The sequence below is a fragment of the Musca autumnalis genome, unplaced genomic scaffold (assembly GCF_047663935.1).
Source record: "Musca autumnalis isolate F117 unplaced genomic scaffold, ASM4766393v1 scaffold_1, whole genome shotgun sequence".
Lineage (NCBI taxonomy): Eukaryota > Metazoa > Arthropoda > Insecta > Diptera > Muscidae > Musca > Musca autumnalis.
Window position 1 is genome coordinate 63,590,538 of NW_027411644.1, and position 18,399 is coordinate 63,608,936.

At 33.2% G+C, this 18,399-nt stretch overlaps 1 protein-coding gene across 4 annotated transcripts in view; it reads left to right on the top strand.

Annotated features, from left to right (window-relative positions):
* LOC141399744 (uncharacterized) overlaps positions 1 to 18,399 on the top strand; it is a 239,377-nt gene that overhangs the window by 41,034 nt on the left and 179,944 nt on the right. The window lies entirely within an intron of this gene.

An 18,399-nucleotide genomic window follows, 5' to 3' on the forward strand; every position in this document is an offset into this window, starting at 1 on the left:
TTTACATTATCTGGATGACCTGGATAATGGTCTCACCTTATCCGTATGACCTGGATAATATTTGCACATTATCCAGATGACCAGGATAACGTTTTCACATTATCCAGATGACCTGGATAATGTTTTCACATTATCCGGATGTCCTGGATTATGTTTTCACATTATCCATATGACCTGGATAATGTTTTTAAATTATCCAGATGACCTGGATAATGTTTTAGCGTTATCCGTATGACCTGGATAATGTTTACACATTATCCGGATGATCTTGATAATGTTTTCATATTATCCGGATATCCTGGATAATGTTTTCACATTATCCATGTGACCTGAATAATGTTTTGAAATTATCCAGATGACCTGGATAATGTTTTAGCGTTATCCATATGACCTGGATAATGTTTGCACATTATCCGGATGATCTAGATAATGTTTTCATATTATCCGGATGTCCTGGATAATGTTTTCACATTATCCATATGACCTGGATAATGTTTTTAAATTATCCAGATGACCTGGATAATGTTTTAGTGTTATCCGGGTGACCTTGATAATGGTTTCATATTATCCGGATAACCTGGATAATGTTTTCACATTATCCATATGACCTGGATAATGTTTTTAAATTATCCAGATGATCTGGATAATGTTTTTTTAATTATCCAGATGACCTGGATAATGTTTTTTAATTATCCAGATGACCTGGATAATGTTTTAGCGTTATCCGTATGACCTGGATTATGTTTGCACATTATCCGGATGATCTGGATAATGTTTTCATATTATCCGGATGTCCTGGATAATGTTTTCACATTATCCATATGACCTGGATAATGTTTTTAAATTATCCAGATGACCTGGATAATGTTTTAGCGTTATCCGTATGACCTGGATAATGTTTGCACATTATCCGGATGATCTAGATAATGTTTTCATATTATCCGGATGTCCTGGATAATGTTTTCACATTATCCATATGACCTGGATAATGTTTTTAAATTATCCAGATGACCTGGATAATGTTTTAGCGTTATCCGGGTGACCTTGATAATGGTTTCATATTATCCGGATAACCTGGATAATGTTTTCACATTATCCGGATGTCGTGGATAATGTTTTCACATTATCCATATGACCTGGATAATGTTTTTAAATTATCCAGATGATCAGGATAATGTTTTTAAATTATCCAGATGACCTGGATAATGTTTTAGCGTTATCCGTATGACCTGGATAATGTTTGCACCTTATCCGCATGACTTCGATAACGTTTTCATATTATACGGATGTCCTGGATAATGTTTTCACATTATCCGGATGTCCTGGATAATGTTTTCACATTATCCATATGACCTGGATAATGTTTTTAAATTATCCAGATGATCTGGATAATGTTTTTAAATTATCCAGATGACCTGGATAATGTTTTAGCGTTATCCGTATGACCTGGATTATGTTTGCACATTATCCGGATAATCTGGATAATGTTTTCATATTATCCGGATGTCCTAGATAATGTTTTCACATTATCCATATGACCTGGATAATGTTTTTAAATTATCCAGATGACCTGGATAATGTGTTAGCGTTATCCGGGTGACCTTGATAATGGTTTCATATTATCCGGATGACCTGGATAAATTATCCAGATGACCTGGATAATGTTTTAGCGTTTTCGTATGACCTGGATAATGTTTGCACCTTATCCGCATGACCTGGATAATGCTTGCACATTATCCGGATTATCTGGATAATGTTTTCATATTATCCGTATGTCCGGATGACCTGGATAATGTTTTTAAATTATCCAGATGACCTGGATAATGTTTTAGCGTTATCCGTATGACCTGGATAATGTTTGCACCTTATCCGCATGACCTCGATAACGTTTTCATATTATACGGATGTCCTGGATAATGTTTTAACATTATCTGGATGACCGGGGTAAAGTTTCCACATTATCCGCAAGACGTCGATAATGTTTTCACATTATCTGGATGACCGGGATAATATTTTCACATTATCCAGATGACTTGGATCACATTTTTACATTATCCGAATGTCGTGCTTCGGGTTTCTAGGACCTGGATACTATTTGTTCCTTATCCACTTTCAAATTTTCTATTTGGAAATGGTGTTTTTGAAAATGCGGATATTTTTTGCAAATAAATCATCCGTGACGTTTAATAGCTCTGATCATCATTAGACGTTTAGACACGCAGCATCGCAGCTCCTGCACACTCGTCTACCGCACAATGTGAAGACATGCAAATTTCTAGTTCATATGCACGAATGGACGGACAACTTATTTTGCTATATTGTTAAAATGAAATGTTAAATAATCGTTGTTGTTGTTGCTGTAGTTTACAATAATAACAACTCTGATTCGATTTCCTCATATCTTTTGAAAAAAAAACAACAAGTGGCGGTGGCGTCGTCTCACCGCATGAATTGTTGTCCGGCATTATTGTTATGATGATCGTCGTCATGATGTTGATGTAGTAATCCAGCTTGAGGAGGAGAGAGAAGAGAGGAAATCACAAAAAATACAACCAGGTTTTGATAAAAACGCAAATTACAGTTATAACAGTCATATCACAACCATAGAAAAAAACAAACCGTTCGAACGGCCGACCGACCCACCGACCAAACAACCCATCTATGTTGCCAAATGGGGGGCCGCAATCATTGCGAATTTTTATTTGTGGCGCTGTGGTTTCAGCATTTTTTTATAAAGAAATCAAATGCAAAAATCGAAATATAACAAATCGTACGAATAGCAAGAGACGTAAAAGCACACATTAAAAAATACGATAAAAATGTCACGTAATTTTTCTTATGATTATCTGGAGATTGGGAAAAAATGTTAGGTTAGAGAAGTGGGAAGAAGATGAATCATTATAGAAAATATTTGACATTGAATTAAGATATTTGAAATACCCATTCGAAGTCCAATTTAGGCTTTAGAAGTTCTAAAAAAAGTCTGTTCGCCAGCATTTTACCGGATGAGAGACGTTCTTTGTGGTCGAAGGACCAAAAGAATCTCAATAAAGCCAAATATCAAAATAACAACGAGAAACAATTAACAAATGTATTTGAAATACCTATTCGAAGTTCAAGTTATGATTTAAAAGCTCTAAAACAGTTCTGGCTGCCAGAATTTTAGCGAAAAAGAGAGAGACTTTATGATCGAAGGACCAAAAAAATCTCAATAAAGCCAAATATCAAAACCATCGGGAAACAATTAGCAAAGGTATTTGAAATGCCCATTGGGAAGTCCCACTTGGTTTTTAAAAGCTGTAAGAATGCTCGGGTTGCCAAGATTGTAGCAAATAAGCGACTTTCTTTGTACTCGAAGGACCAAATAAATCTCTTTCTTTTATTTTTTTTTCAGGAATTTGCAATGCGACACATATAATTAAATTCTTATCGTAATCTGCTACTACGTTGTAGCCCCATGGCAAAGGAGAATGTTTATTTATCGACTGTACTGTACTGTAGCTATTAATTATATATTATAACCTGACTTAATTTCTTAAATAAGCGGCAATAATGTAAGTGAAACAAGCGTTGGCCCCTAAACAATTTGTTAGTCTCAATGAACAATTAATTCCGCAGGTTCAAGATGACGAATTCTTTGCAAGGCTCTTCTAAAGTCATAGGTTTTAGGTGTTTCACTTCATTTGTGATTTTTGGTCCTTCGACTATGAAAAATGCCAGTTATTTGCAAATAACATCTAATCAAGTCCGGGAAGATTGAAAAAGAAAAACTATGGTTGCCAGAATTTTTGTAAAAGAGCGAAATTTTTTGTAATCGAAGGACCAAAAATTTCTCAGTAAAGCAAAATATCTAGTGTCGGACATATAGGGCTTCACAGCGAGACGTCATAGGATAAAGTAAAGATCTAAATGGTCTAATAATTCCTCATATTAGGCACATGAGAATTTAAGTTGACAATATAAGTCCTCATAGGAATTATATTGAGTATAGAAGCTCTCCTGAAGTCTTGTAGACCTTATTATAACTTGTATGAGGAACATGAAGTGAAGTGGGTTCTTGTATTGGAACCGTTCGACCTATAAAAGCCTTTTTGGCCTCTCAGTGTCTTTTTTGAGACACATAAGGTCTGGTATGGCATGTATGAGTGCTCTTAAGGACATGACTCATAATGTTTATCAGGCTTTGTGTATTCGTCATAGAGAAACTAAAAAGGTCATCAGGACGCTTAAATGTCTTGTATAAGGCCAAAGGGGCTCTTGTATGGACAAGATGATTGCTCATGAGGCTTTGTGCCGGGCATATCCTCAAGTCCTCAAAAAGTTAGTCGGTTGACTAAGACACATATGGGCTTGTGTGGACAATATGAGATCCTATAAAGCCTTTACTGTGGCATATAAGGTTCCAAAAGGTCATGCCGACTTTAAAGGCAAAGCAATTTTTAAAAAATATTTTTTGATAACCGTGGATTTAAAAAATAGTTCTCAATAACGGTGGATTTAAAAAAATATTTTTCAATAATCGTGGATTAAAAAAAAAAAAACATTTTATGGTTATCGTGGATTTAAAAAAAAAAATATTTTACAATTATCGTGGATTCTTTAAAAATACTTTTTAATAATCGTAAATTTTTTAAAAAATATTTCTTAATAATCGTGGATTTTTTTAAAAAATATTTCTAATAATCTTGGATTTAAAAAGAAAAAGTATTTTTCAATAATCGTGAATTTTTAAAAAATAATTTTCTACAATCGCGGATTTTTTAAAAAATATTTCTAATAATCGTGGATTTAAAAGAAAATATTTTTCAATAATCGTGAATTTTTAAAAAATTATTTTCAACAATCGCGGATTTTTTAAAAAGTATTTTTCATTTATCGTCGATTTTTTAAAAAATATTTCTAATAATCCTGGATTTAAAAAAAAAATATTTTTATATTTTTTAAAAAATAATTTTCAACAATCGTGGGTATTTTAAAACACATTTTTAAATAATCGTGGATTTTTTAAAAATATTTTTAAATAATCTTGGATTTTTTTTCAACTCACAGAATTCGAAGAATTCTTAGTTGATACGTGCTGACATGTTGCAAAATATTTTGATTTTGGTGTTTCTTTGGAAAAGCCGAAAAGTGAGTGTGATTCTCATTCATATGAGAATACTAGACACTTAAAGAGTTCGGTTTTTCGCTAAAAAGGCATCATTTCAAAAACTGAGAAGCCAATTGATAATTCCCTTCGCCGGGATGAAATCATGATATTGGTAGCGATCAGAAAAATTTTGCAACACTGTCAGTTCGTTTTGAAAAACATTACTCTCTGTAATAGAGGGTAATAAATGAAGTTGAGCCAATGGGGGAATACTCCACTCAAACAATCGACAATGAGATTGAACTTCAACAATAAACAAAACAAACAAAAAATATATTTAAATAATCGTGAATTTTTTTTAAAATATTTTTAAATAATCTTGGATTTTTTAAAAAATATTTTTAAATAATCGAGGATTTTTTAAAAATATTTTTAAATAATCTTGGATTTTTTAAAAAATATTTTTAAATAATCGTGGATTTTTTTAAAATATTTTTAAATATTAAAAATAATTTTTTTAAAAAATTTTAAATAATCGTGGATTTTTTAACGTGAAAACGTGGATTTTTTAAAAAATATTTTTCAATAAGCGTGGATTTTTTAAAAAATATTTTTCAATAATCGTGGATTTTTAAAAAATAATTTTCAACAATCGTGGATTTTTTAAAAAAGTATTTTTCATTAATCGTGGATCTTTTAAAAAAATATTTTTAAATAATCGTGGATTTTTTAAAAAATATTTTTCAACAATCCTGGATTTTTAAAAAACATTTTTAAATAATCGTGGATTTAAAAAAAAAAATATTTCTCAACAATCCTGGATTTTTTAAAAAATATTTTTAAATAATCGTGGATTAAAAAAAAAAACATTTTTCAACAATCCTGGATTTTTTAAAAAATATTTTTCAATAATCGTGGATTTTAAAAAAAATATTTCTCAACAATCCTGGATTTTTTTTTAAAAAGTATTTTCATTTATCGTGGATTTTAAATAATCGCGGATTTTTTAAAAAATATTTTTAAATTATCGCGGATTTTTTGAAAAATATGTTTAAATAATCTTTGATTTTTTTTAAATATTTAAATATTTGATTTTTTTTTTTTAAATCCACGATTAATTGGATTACTTAAAAAACATTTCTCAATAATCGTGGATTTTTTTTTTTAAATATTTTTAAATGATAGTGGATTTTTTAAAAATATTTTTAAATGATAGTGGATTTTTTAAAAATATTTTTAAATAATCGTAGATTTTTTTTTTCTTTTGTTTTAGTATTGTTCGGCTACAGGCTTTTTTATAAATAAAAGACTTGGTGTTCTATGTTTTCAAGTTTTCTTTATTTCCAATATTTCGATTGGAGTCTCCAATCATCTTCAGGGAACTACAATAATTGCACATTACAAAAGGTTTGCTTAAGAGGAATAAAAATAAAAACTTACTTAAAGGAAGTAGATTTTTTAAAAATATTTTTCAATGATCGTGAATTTTTTAAAATATATTTTTAAATAATCGTGGATTTTTTAAAAATAATTCTAAAAAATCTTGGATTTTTAAAATATATTTTTAAATAATCGTGGATTTTTTTAAAAACCACTTCTCAATAATCCCGAATTTGTTAAAAAAATATTTTCAAATAATCGTGGATTTAAAAAAAAAATATTTCTCAACAATCCTGGATTTTTATAAAATATTTGGATATGTGGATTTTTTTTTAAATTATTTTTTAATAATTTAAAAAAAAATAATTTTCAATAATGATTGGATTCTTTAAAAATATTTTTCAATAATGATTGAATTTTTTAAAAAATATTTTTTAATAATCATGGATCTTTTAACAAATATTTTTCATAATCTTGGATTTAAAACAAAAATATTTTTCAATAATTGTTGATTTTTTAAACATATTTTTCAACAATCGTAGATTTTTTAAGTATTTTTCATTTATCGTCGATTTTTTAAAAAATATTTTTCAATAATCGTGGATTTTAAAAAAAAATTTAACAATCGTTAATTTTTTAAAAAATATATTTAAAAAACTTGGATTAAAAAAAAAAACATTTTTAAAATATTCGTGGATTTTTTTAAAAATAATTTTAAATAATAGTGGATTTTTTTAAAAAAAATATTTTGAAATAATCGTGGATTTTTTTAAAAAATAATTTCAAATAATAGTGGCATTTTTAAAAAATATTTTGAAATAATCGTGGATTTTTTAATAAATATTTTTAAATAATCGCGGATTTTTTAAAAAAATATTTTTAAATAATCGCGGATTTTTTAAAAAAATATTTTTAAATAATCTCGGTTTTTTTAAAAAAATATTTTTAATAAGCTTGGATTTAAAACAATCAAATAAAACAACAAATAAAAATAAAAATCAGCTTAAGCCAGGCTGGGGTTCGAACCCACGTCCTTGAAAAACACATGGAAAAAAGTGTTGTCACGGCGTGTTAGTGTTCAGAACCAAACTCATAACTTTCAAAGGCGACGCTAAGCGTTTGTCATGAAAGCCATACAAAGATTTGAACAAAAAATTCAACTTTGTAAAAAAACAACTTGCATTTGAAAGAGGAAATAAGTTAGAGGATAGCGAAGCCGCCCCACAGTCGATGTGTCTGAGGAGCCTTCCAAAGGCGAAACATCCATGTCACACAGTGGTGATTGTGTGGGTTCGTATCGTCGGCTTTCCTTTTTCAAAAAGCATCTTGGTCAGTAAGATCGTCTCTAACGAGAAATTAATTTAAAAAAAAAATTTTCAATAATAATTTTTTAAAAAATAAAAAAACTTGGATTAAAAAAAACATTTTTAAAGAATTTTTTAAAATAATTTTTTAAAAATAATTTTAAATAATCGTGGATTTTTTTAAAAGATATTTTTCAACAGTCGTGGAGTTTTAAATAATCGTGGATTTTTAAATAATATTTTTCAATAATCGCGGATTTTATAATTTTTTTCAATAATCGTGGATTTTATAATTTTTTTTTCAATAATCGTGGATTTTATAATTTATTTTTCAATAATCGTGGATTTTATAATTTTTTTTTTCAATAATCGTGGATTTTATAATTTTTTTTTTCAATAATCGTGGATTTTATAATTTTTTTTTTTTTCAAAAATCGTAGATTGAAAATATTTTTCAAAAGTCGTGGATACTGGATTTAAAAAAAAATTTCTCAACAATCCTGGATTTTTTAAAAAAATATTTTTTAATGATCGTGGATTTTTTTTTTTAAATAATTTTAAATAATCGTGGATGTTTTTACAAATATTTTTCAATAGTCGTGGATTTAAAAAAAAAAGTTCAATAATCGTGGATTTTTAAAAAATATTTTTCTAAAATCGTGGATTTTAATTTTTTTTTTTCAAAAAATCTTGGATTTTAATTTATTTTCTAAAATCGTGGATTTTATTTTTTGTCAAAAATCGTGGATTTAAAAAAAATGTTTTTCCAAAATCGTGGATTAAAAAAATGTTTTTCCAAAATCGTGAATTTAAAAAAAATGTTTTTCAAAACTCGAGGATTTAAAAATATGTTTTTCAAAAATCGTGGATTAAAAAAAAAATGTTTTTCAATAATCGTGGATTTTTTTATTAAAAAGCCTTCTATTTTTAATACAGGCTATTGTATAATGCCTTCTATGACCGGCAGAAAGACTTTATGGACCCCCACTCTATGAGAGAAGTCTCCCTTGTCCCGTCTGGGATGTTTGTGGAACAATTATTACTCTATTCATATATGATGTAATGACAACTTATTATCCTCAGGATTACTGACTCGTAAGTACTTACGAACGCTAATAGTTGCAGAAAAAACCATTACTTGGTAAAGCATTTGTTTGCAGAGATGCTATAATCTTCTTCAGATATATCAGACTTTTCATTTGTTGATATAGATTCACTTTTCGAACATTTTATCGTTGCCTTCTATTCACATTTGCAGTTTTATTTCTTCACAATAATTGCTTCAATTTGATGGAGTGTTTGTTCCCTTCATATACATGTATGTATGTACATACTCATCAAAAGACGTTTCGACAATCTGTCTGTCCGTCCGTCTTGGCAAACCAACAGCCTGTTGTTGGCTGCTGGCTGTCAGGTAATTAACCCATTAATGGAATTTACATCAAAAGATAACTTTGGCGCATATTGCAATTTTCTGTTTTACAAGTTACCACTTTTATTTGCCAGCCATGGCTCTCCTCTTCTTTCATTCCGCACACACCTAGCGCTTACTTCTATCAGCTCTCCTCTAGCTGGCTGGAACATTAATCAGTTAAATGAAGAAAATGAAAAACCTAGCGCTAACCACAACAAAAAATAAACGTTTACAACAGCTTTAAAGTAAAAAAAAAACAAACGTTATGTTAATCTTTCGATAGATTTATGCAAAGCTACGCCATTCACAGGTTGGTTGGTCGGACGGTAGGTTGGTTGGTTAGTTCATTCGCTTCATAGCTTCAAAAGTGGAACATGTGAATTTTTGTGAATTTTAAGTTTTCTGGGAACTTAGGCATTTGAGGGGGGAGAGGAGGCAATAGAGGCAAGTGAATACGTTATGAAATTTAATTGGATTTAAATGTTTGATGATAAGATCCGCTTAATGCCTTTTTTAGGTGGAATAAGAGAAATGTTATGGAATAGCTTGTATGTACATGCCTTCAATTCAAAGGGTTCAGATTTCCCCTTGGCTCATTGAAGACCCTATAAAATTCTATGGACCTCATAAGGGGCATTATTAAGGCTTCCAGGCTCTTGAAGACTTCTAAGGTCCATTAACGAATTTCAAGGTGTTCTAAGAACTTCTAAAAAAATTATAAAGAATTCTATGCCTTATAAAGAAATCTTTTGAGGGCTTCTATGGCGCACACAAGTGTACTACACTTTCTATGAACCTCCTAAGCTTTCGTATAGGGTTCAGATTTCCATTTTGGTCCTTCGAGCAGCTATTGAATGCCTTCATAATTTCTATTTTGAATTTTTTCTTTACATTTTCAAAACCAATAAAGTATTTTCAGAACAGAACATTTGTTATATAATTGAAATCTCATTGTAAACATCAAATCTACGCCGTCATTGTCTCAATATCCGCTCAGACTTTAATCAGCCGTTTTATTTGCAAACCAAAAAAAAATCCTTCACATGATTATAATGAATGATATAATAACTGTTCGTATTACAAATCATCTATTAAAATAAGCAAAACATTGACTTTACCAACCATCCACCCACCCACGCTCACATGTGCCACAAAAGTCGACGACGACGAACACATTGTTATTTTGTTCCCTAGCTTATTACCATTATAACAACAACGGCGATGATGCCGCCGCCGCCGATGGCAAAGATAATGATGGTTATTCAAATGCTGATTACGACAAATGTTTCTGTTCGTAATGATTTGTATTGTATGCGGCGGGTGTTGTTGCTGTTTTGTAATATTCTGTTTTTTGTGAATTGTTATTTTTTTATTGGCATGCCTCCTCCAATTTTCTTTCAATAATAACGCTAGAGCTTAGACAGAGTAGGTGGTTGGTTAAGAAACTTTACATACGTTGAATATACAGACAATAGAATATTGTAACAATTGGAGGAATGTTCCCAAAATTCACAGATTCCGTTAGGCTTTTTAAAACGTCTGGAATTAGACTGAGAAAACCTGTCTTTTAGGTTCCAATAACATTTTGGAATGAGGCAAGAAAGACCTAACATTACCTAGTGTGCATCACTTAAAGTCGAAGGACCATTAATTTTGACCTTAAATGATCACAAGAAGCTTTAAGATAAAAAATTAATGGTCCTTCGACTTTAAGTGATCCACACTAGATAATGTTAGGTCTGTGGCTACTCGTAATTAATAATATTTTGACGGAACTGGATAATCAAGGTATCGAAGATGTTGCCTATGCGGACGACGTAGTGTCATTGATCTCCGGTAAGTTCCCGTTCACCATTTCGGAGCTTATGCAAGGAAACTGATGTGGACCTTATGACCACCTAAAGACCTTTTATGGGCCACAGAAGACCTTACAGGTTCTTTAGAACGTCTTACTGGCCTTATAATAACAATGCTGACAAGTGATCTAATAAGGGCTCTTGTAGCTTTCCTATTGCCTTCAATGGTCCATAGGCTCTGTACAAGGGTTGATATCGGTCAGGTCTTCTCCCAAGCTATTATCAAATATTTAAGAGGTCTCGAAGCCTTCACAAGATGTCTTGAGAATCTTGTATAGGTCGTAGTAGTCTATAAAACTTCTGGCATCAGCCTGAGAAAACCTCATACCTTCTTATATTAGTCATAGAAGATTTAATCAGTCTTTTAGGCTCCAATGAAATTTTGGAATGAGACAAAGAAGACCTAGGGTTTGGCAAGGTTAGGTTTGGGGATGTGCAGTCACTAACTGTGATTGCGTCACTCGGATACCTTCCGGTCCATTGTGATCATCAAAGGAAAATAAATGGAAAGTGCTGTAAAGGGAAAACTACAATAAAAAGAGGGAAATAAAGAAAATATAGAGTAATAAGTAAAAATTTAGAAAAAGGTGATTTATCAGGAATAAAAAAGTTTGGGTGGTGATGGTTGGAAGAAATTTGGATAAACTGTTCACGTGTTCAGGTTGCGCTGTCCCAGCCACTTCAGATTTCTGATGATGTCGTAGATTAAAGCAGGTTCCATAGTTGAGTAGAAGGTTAGACATGGTGGAAAGTTGACACTCACTAGTCTATGCCGTCTGCAATCCAAAACTGGACATCGACACAGGAGGTGCTCGATCGTCTCAGTCTCCTCCTCGTCCTCACAGAGTCTGCAGTAGTCAATAACATCATCGTCCCATTTGATGGTAAAGGCCTTGATATAGCTCCTTCTTCTTCTTTTCCGTTTAACTCCTTGAGGAGCATAGGGCCTCAAGAGGTTTCTGAAACACTGTCTGAACATGAAGTGCTCCCTGCCAGTTGCAGTTGCGGGAGGATTTGGCAAGTGCCTGTGCCCTCCTGGGAGATTAAAATTTCTTTTCGTTATTTCTTTCATGTTTTTGGTGACAACATTTGTCAGGATTTCTTCTTTGCTTGTGAGCACAAGGAAGAGCTTAGAGAGCCTGGCACTCAACATCGTCTAAGCACGAGCGTAAACTTCTTGGAAGCCTGTGGGCACCACCGGACTGCATTGTCCGCCATAAAAACGCAGATATCTGTAGACCCTATTCCTCAAGTACTTTGAGTTGGCTCTAACAGATATGTTGGTAGTGTTGCAGGTATTTCTTCCATGCATCGGTTTGGGTTATACCGCCCATGATCAGTCGCCAGAGCCTCGTTTGCGTGAACAGAGGACACCAAGTCTCAAGTGGACAGTGGGTGAGGTTGACGTTTGAAGAGAATTGGCTATGTGAACAAATATATTATTCGTGTTTCGCATCACTCTTCCGATAGTCCTCCCCTTGATATAGCAGTGTCCAGTAATAACTCCCTTCATTACTCTAACTTCAGCTTTACTCAGGTTCAACAGTGAGTATGTTCTTTTGGCTGACAGAGTTGGTCAGATAGATCTTGACACATTGCACCTAGGTTCGTTATGCCATTATTCACTGGCTCTTTCGTCCCAGAACGTCTCAATATTTCGGAAATGGTGACAAATGGGTGGTTTGGTTGAGTCAGCAATTGTTAGATCCGTAGACTTCGATCCACGTCTAGATAATTCGTCTGCTTTTTCATTTCCCATAAGATCGCAGTGTCCTGGTGCTCAGCATAGTCGACAGCTGTTCGATAGCGTTTCCAAAGCTGTTCAACACTTAAGGACGACCTCAGACTTGATGATACAGGATTTGATAGCTTTAAAAGCCGCTTGACTATCCACAAAGAAGACAACGACATCTATATCGTCAAATCTCAGGACTGGTGATATATATAGTCGCTTAGTTTTCCACGTTGGTTCACATTAATACCTGAACCTCATAAAGGCATTTTTAGGTACTCCTAGGCTCTTAAAAACCATGGAAGAACTTGAAGGTCTTCTAAGAACTTCTAAACAACTTATGAGAACTTCTGTTCCTCACAAAATATGTTTTAAGGTCTCATATGGATCACAGAAGTCTCATAAACTTACTGTGAAGCTCATAAAAGCTATATTAGTCCTTCCAATACTCTGACGATGTCTTCTATGTTCAATACCAGACAATTTAATGACCACCGCAGAGTCTTATGAGGTTGTCTGTAACTTAAGTAAGTCAAAGTCAGACCTACCATACCATAGAAGATCCTCTGTGCATGATACATGATCTTCTGGACCTTCTATAGAGACTTATGAGAGCTCACAGTCCACAGAAGATCCCTTAAGTTTTTATAGACCTCATAAAGGGCATTTTTATTGCTTTCTCAACACTTGAAGATTTCTATGGACCATTTAAGAGCTTATAAAGACTTCTAAGATTTTCTAAACCACTTTGAAAGTTCATATGGCTCACAAAAGTCTCCTAAACTTTCTATGTACCTCCTAAAGGCGTTCTCAGGTCTTCCAAAACTCCTGCAGAGACTCTTGAAAACTTATATGGCCTATGGAAAAAGTATTGAGATCTTTTACTACCCACAAGGCCTTGTAAGGTCTTCTCTGCCTCATTCCAGACATTTTGTGGCCTATAAAATCTTATAAAATATTCTATGGCTAATACAAGAACGTATGAGGTCTTTTCTTATCGCTACCAGAAGTTCTGAGGACTTATGAGGTCATCTATTACTTAAGCAATTCAAAATCACAGCTACAGTACCTTACCGGACCCTCTGTGCTTCATACATGACCTTATGAGATAATCTAGGCTTTCTATAGAGGCGCTAGGAGACCCTTTGAGGACTCATATGGCTCTTAGAATACTCCATAAGTCTCAATGGACCTGGCAAAGGACATTATTAGAGCTTCCGAGACTTTTAAAGGATTCTATGGCTCACAAAGGAACATATAAGGTCTTGTAAAAACTTACAGGGACTTCTATGCCCAATAAAATATTTTTTAAGGTTTCATATGGCGCACAGCAGTATCCTAAACTTTCAATAATCTCATAAAGGCATTATGGGACTCATGAAAACTTATATTGGCTATGGAAAAATTTATATTATGTTCTACGTCACAAACAAGGCCTATTAAGTTCTTTTACCACCCCACAAGGCCTTGTAAGGTCTTATCTGCCAACTGTCAGACACTTTGGAGCCTACATAATACAAGACTCGTTGAAGACATATATACAGAATACCCCATTTGTTTCTAAGGACTTGGTAAATGTCATTATTGCGGCCTCCACACGCTCTTGAAAACTTGTATGACCCATGGAAGAACTTATAAGCTCATCTAAGGACCTCTACGCCCAATAAAATATCTATTGATGGCTCATATGGCGCAGATAAGTCTCCTAAACAACAAATGTCAAAGACGGCATGTCAGCCAATCAGAGGACGGCAAACATGTTGCATATTTTTGCTCGCCCAAATATGTCGTGTAAAAAGTTTCTAAGGAGAAAGCTATTCAGCGTCATTTTTGTTTAAAGAGAAGTGAACATATTGCAACTTTTTTGGTGCACTGGAACGCATTTTGGGGAAAAATGTGCAAAATGTGTTAAATGTGTAAACATTTTTTAGTTCTGGAACGAAGCTGTAACGAGAACTACCCTAATCTGCTACGATTACCTCCCTTACTATACCCCTGCCTCTCTTTAATATAGAGTAATTTCACAACCATTTGCATTAGTGGCAAGCAATTGCTTAACAAATAATCGCCATACGATAAAATCCCGTCATCCTGACCCACATAACCTCCCAAGTAGTTCCGATTGCATAAATTATATATTACATTTGTTGGCTAATTAACCTAACATTGCTTGTGGTTGTTATGACCCGCTATAAAATGAAAATTACCCGCCTGCTGATGCTGTTGAAACTTTTGCGCAGCACAGTGTAAAAAAGGGGGCTTTCTTCCGATCTAATGGCCAGACCAAGCCGTAGGTAGCTACAAATTTAGTTGATTGTTGAGATATTAAATGAGTTAAGTGTTTGTTTTTATTTGGTTGTTGTTGTTGTTGTTGCTGTTGTTTTTTGTGGTTACTGGCATTTTTCGTTCTCATTGTTGTTGTTTTCTTTTTATTAATAATTTTTAATTTAGAAAAAAAACAACAACATAGTATCTCAATTTGCTATGTTATTGTTTAAGGTCAAGTTGATGGAACCGCGTAATCGGCGGAGGTATGTACGTACCTACGTACGTATGAACCTAGAAATAATAGATGACATAAAATACTTGTGCGGTTATTTTGTTGCTCGAGTAGTTTTCCTAGTAACAGTTCGAGAGGTTGAGAAAAAGCCGGAAAATAAAGTAAATTAATATTTGTGTGTAAATAGTTATTTATGAACACATTTCTACGCCTAACTAAATGTTTTAACGGTTTTCTTATGACGTCGAAGGACCAAAAATTGCTTTATGAATGAAGGGGTTTCAATGGAGGGAAATCCAGCTTAGCAATGTCCCATATAAGATCATATGAGATCTATGGACCTTCATGTGGTACACCGAAGTCCACTAAACGCACTATGAACCTCATAAAGGCATTATGAAACCCATGGAGAACGTTATAATGTCTTCTAAGTCACAAAGAAGGCCTATTTTATGTCCAGCACAATGCCTTGTACCGTCTCAGTTGCATCCTGCAACTCATATGGCGCTCAGAAGTCTCCTAAACACACCACAAATCTCCTAAAGGCATTATGAAACTTTTGAACATATATACGATCTATGGGAAAATTTATATAAGTTCTAAGTCGCAAACAAGGTCTATTGCCGTACATTTTAGAACTTAAAGGATCTTCCACATATTGTATAGTTATTGTATAGTGTAGACAATAATAAATAAAATTCACAGCAAAGCCCCGCTGCCCCGGCTGAGGTTTGAACCTGGGTCCTCTCCAACAAACAGACAATGTTGTCGAGGTCTTAGCGTTCTAAGCCATTGCCAATCTATCAATACAACAAACTTGTCGACATGATATCAACAAAACTTCCGAAACTGAAGGCATTAAAATTCATGAAGGAAACCCCCTTCGATTGTACATGCGTATGTATTGAGAAAATGATTCCTAGACAAGACACTAGGGTGACTTGATAAAGAAAAAGACTTCAAAAAAATACTTCATATCTACAAATTTGTAAAAATGGTTGTATAAATAGAAGTTATCAAAATTAGCCTTTGTCTTCTAGCCATTAACACTTAAGTACGCCTGATGAGCTGGCTAATAAAACCACCAGCGAAACGATCGTAGCGTAATGGTTGAGTGTGTGGTATTTCGCTAGAATTAATTTTTAAATACAAAACTCCTTAGGCCATGTTAGCTCGATTAATTCAATTAATTAATTAAAAAACTTTCCGTCCTAAAAAAGACAATAATAAATAGTGTAGAGTTGAGCAATCTAGTTCCCGGAGCGGATCGATCTTTCTAGTTCCTTTTCCCAAAAGGAACTAGTTCCTTAATATAGTTCCATAGTTCCAAATAGTTCCGAGGCCGATATAATTAAACGAATCTTTCTCTTTCATCGTTCCTTTCATTCCAAATAGTTCCGAGACCGAAATGGTTCAACGAATTTTTCTCTTTCATCGTTTTTTCCGTTTCAAATAGTTCCGAGATCGAAATAGTTCAACGAATCATTCTCTTTCGTCGCTCTTTTCATGTTTTCATGGTTCGGTGGATAAATTGACATAAAAATAAATTGCAGCGAACAAACAGCAACAACGTTAGGTCGAAGTAGGCGGTAAATTGAAGGAACCAGAAAAACGAAAGGAACTATATGAACTAAAGGAAATATATAAACGCAAGAGCTGGATATAGTTCCAATAGTTCCTGGTCCGGAATAGTTCCTTGGAACTAGTTCGTTCTGGAACTACACAACTCTAATGGATCGATCTTTCTAGTTCCTCTTTCGCTCTTTTTGTTTCCTTCGTTCCAAATAGTTCCGAGACCGAAATGTTTTGGTGGATGAATTGACATAAAAATAAATTGCAGCGAACAATCAGCAACAACGTAACATCGAAGTAGGCGTTAAATTGAATGAAGCGTTAAATTGAATGAAAACGAAAAGAACTATAGGAACTATATAAACGCAAGAGCTGGATATAGTTCCAATAGTTCCTTGTCCGGAATAGTTCCTTGGAACTAGTTTCTTCCGGAACTACACAACTCTACAGTAGTGTATGAGGTAGAGCTGGCAAACCATCGATATTCCCAACATTAGATATTTTCGATATAATGTTTTAAAATATCGATTGCTATCGATATTATCGTTAAGTTGTCATCGCCATTAATTTGGAGATGAAATTGGCGGAAATGTCAATGATTTTCTTGAAATTATGCAAATGTAGTTCACAGAAATGTAAAGGAGAATAAACAACAGCTTTTATTTTATAAAAAATGTAAAAACAATACATTTTATTTTTCCGAAAAATGTGTATGTGTGACTACGGACTTACTTTCTTACACACACATAACCGAAAAGTAGCGAAATTTCTATTTATTTCAATGGATTTCAGGTTAGGGGTTTTTATTCCGATAATATCGATAGGCAAAACTATCTATCGATATTGAATGTTTAAATAACAATCGATATTATCGATAGTGCCATCGATTTTTTGCCAGCTCTAGTATGAGGTCTTCTTTGATCAATTATAAGGGTATTGTTAGGGCTTCCGTTATTCTTGAAGACTTCTATGGCCAATGTAAGAACATACAAAGTTTTCTAAGCCACTTGTTTTGGTGAACAAGCAATAACAATGTCCCGTAAATGATCATATGATATCTATGGCCAAGGAAAAGCCGTACAAGGTCTTCTAAGAACTTCCAAGGGACTTATGAGGACTTCTACGCCCAATAAAATATCCTTCGAGGGCGCAGATGTGTTATAAACTCTCTATGAACCTCATAAAAGTATAGTGAAACTCTGGAAAGTTTCTTTGACACATGAAAAGACTTATAAACAGAGCTTATTGAGGTATTTTATGTAGGATCAGGTTGCGTAACTACTCTTATTGCCTGCATTACTAATTTCACTAATTCCTTTAATGTAAACGCAGACGGATTGCATAAACGCCGACAAAACATTACAACACACGACTTGACGCCGACGAAACTGACTTACACAGTCAGGGTTAGAACTAGAGATCGCACACAGAAGGAGTTTGCAATTAGAAGAGAAAAGAAGTTGAGTTGTGCATAGAAGTAAAACGCATAAGCTAGAGAGAACTCTTGTGAAATTAGAAGTTTTGTTGAAAACGCAAAGTGTTGTGAAATTAG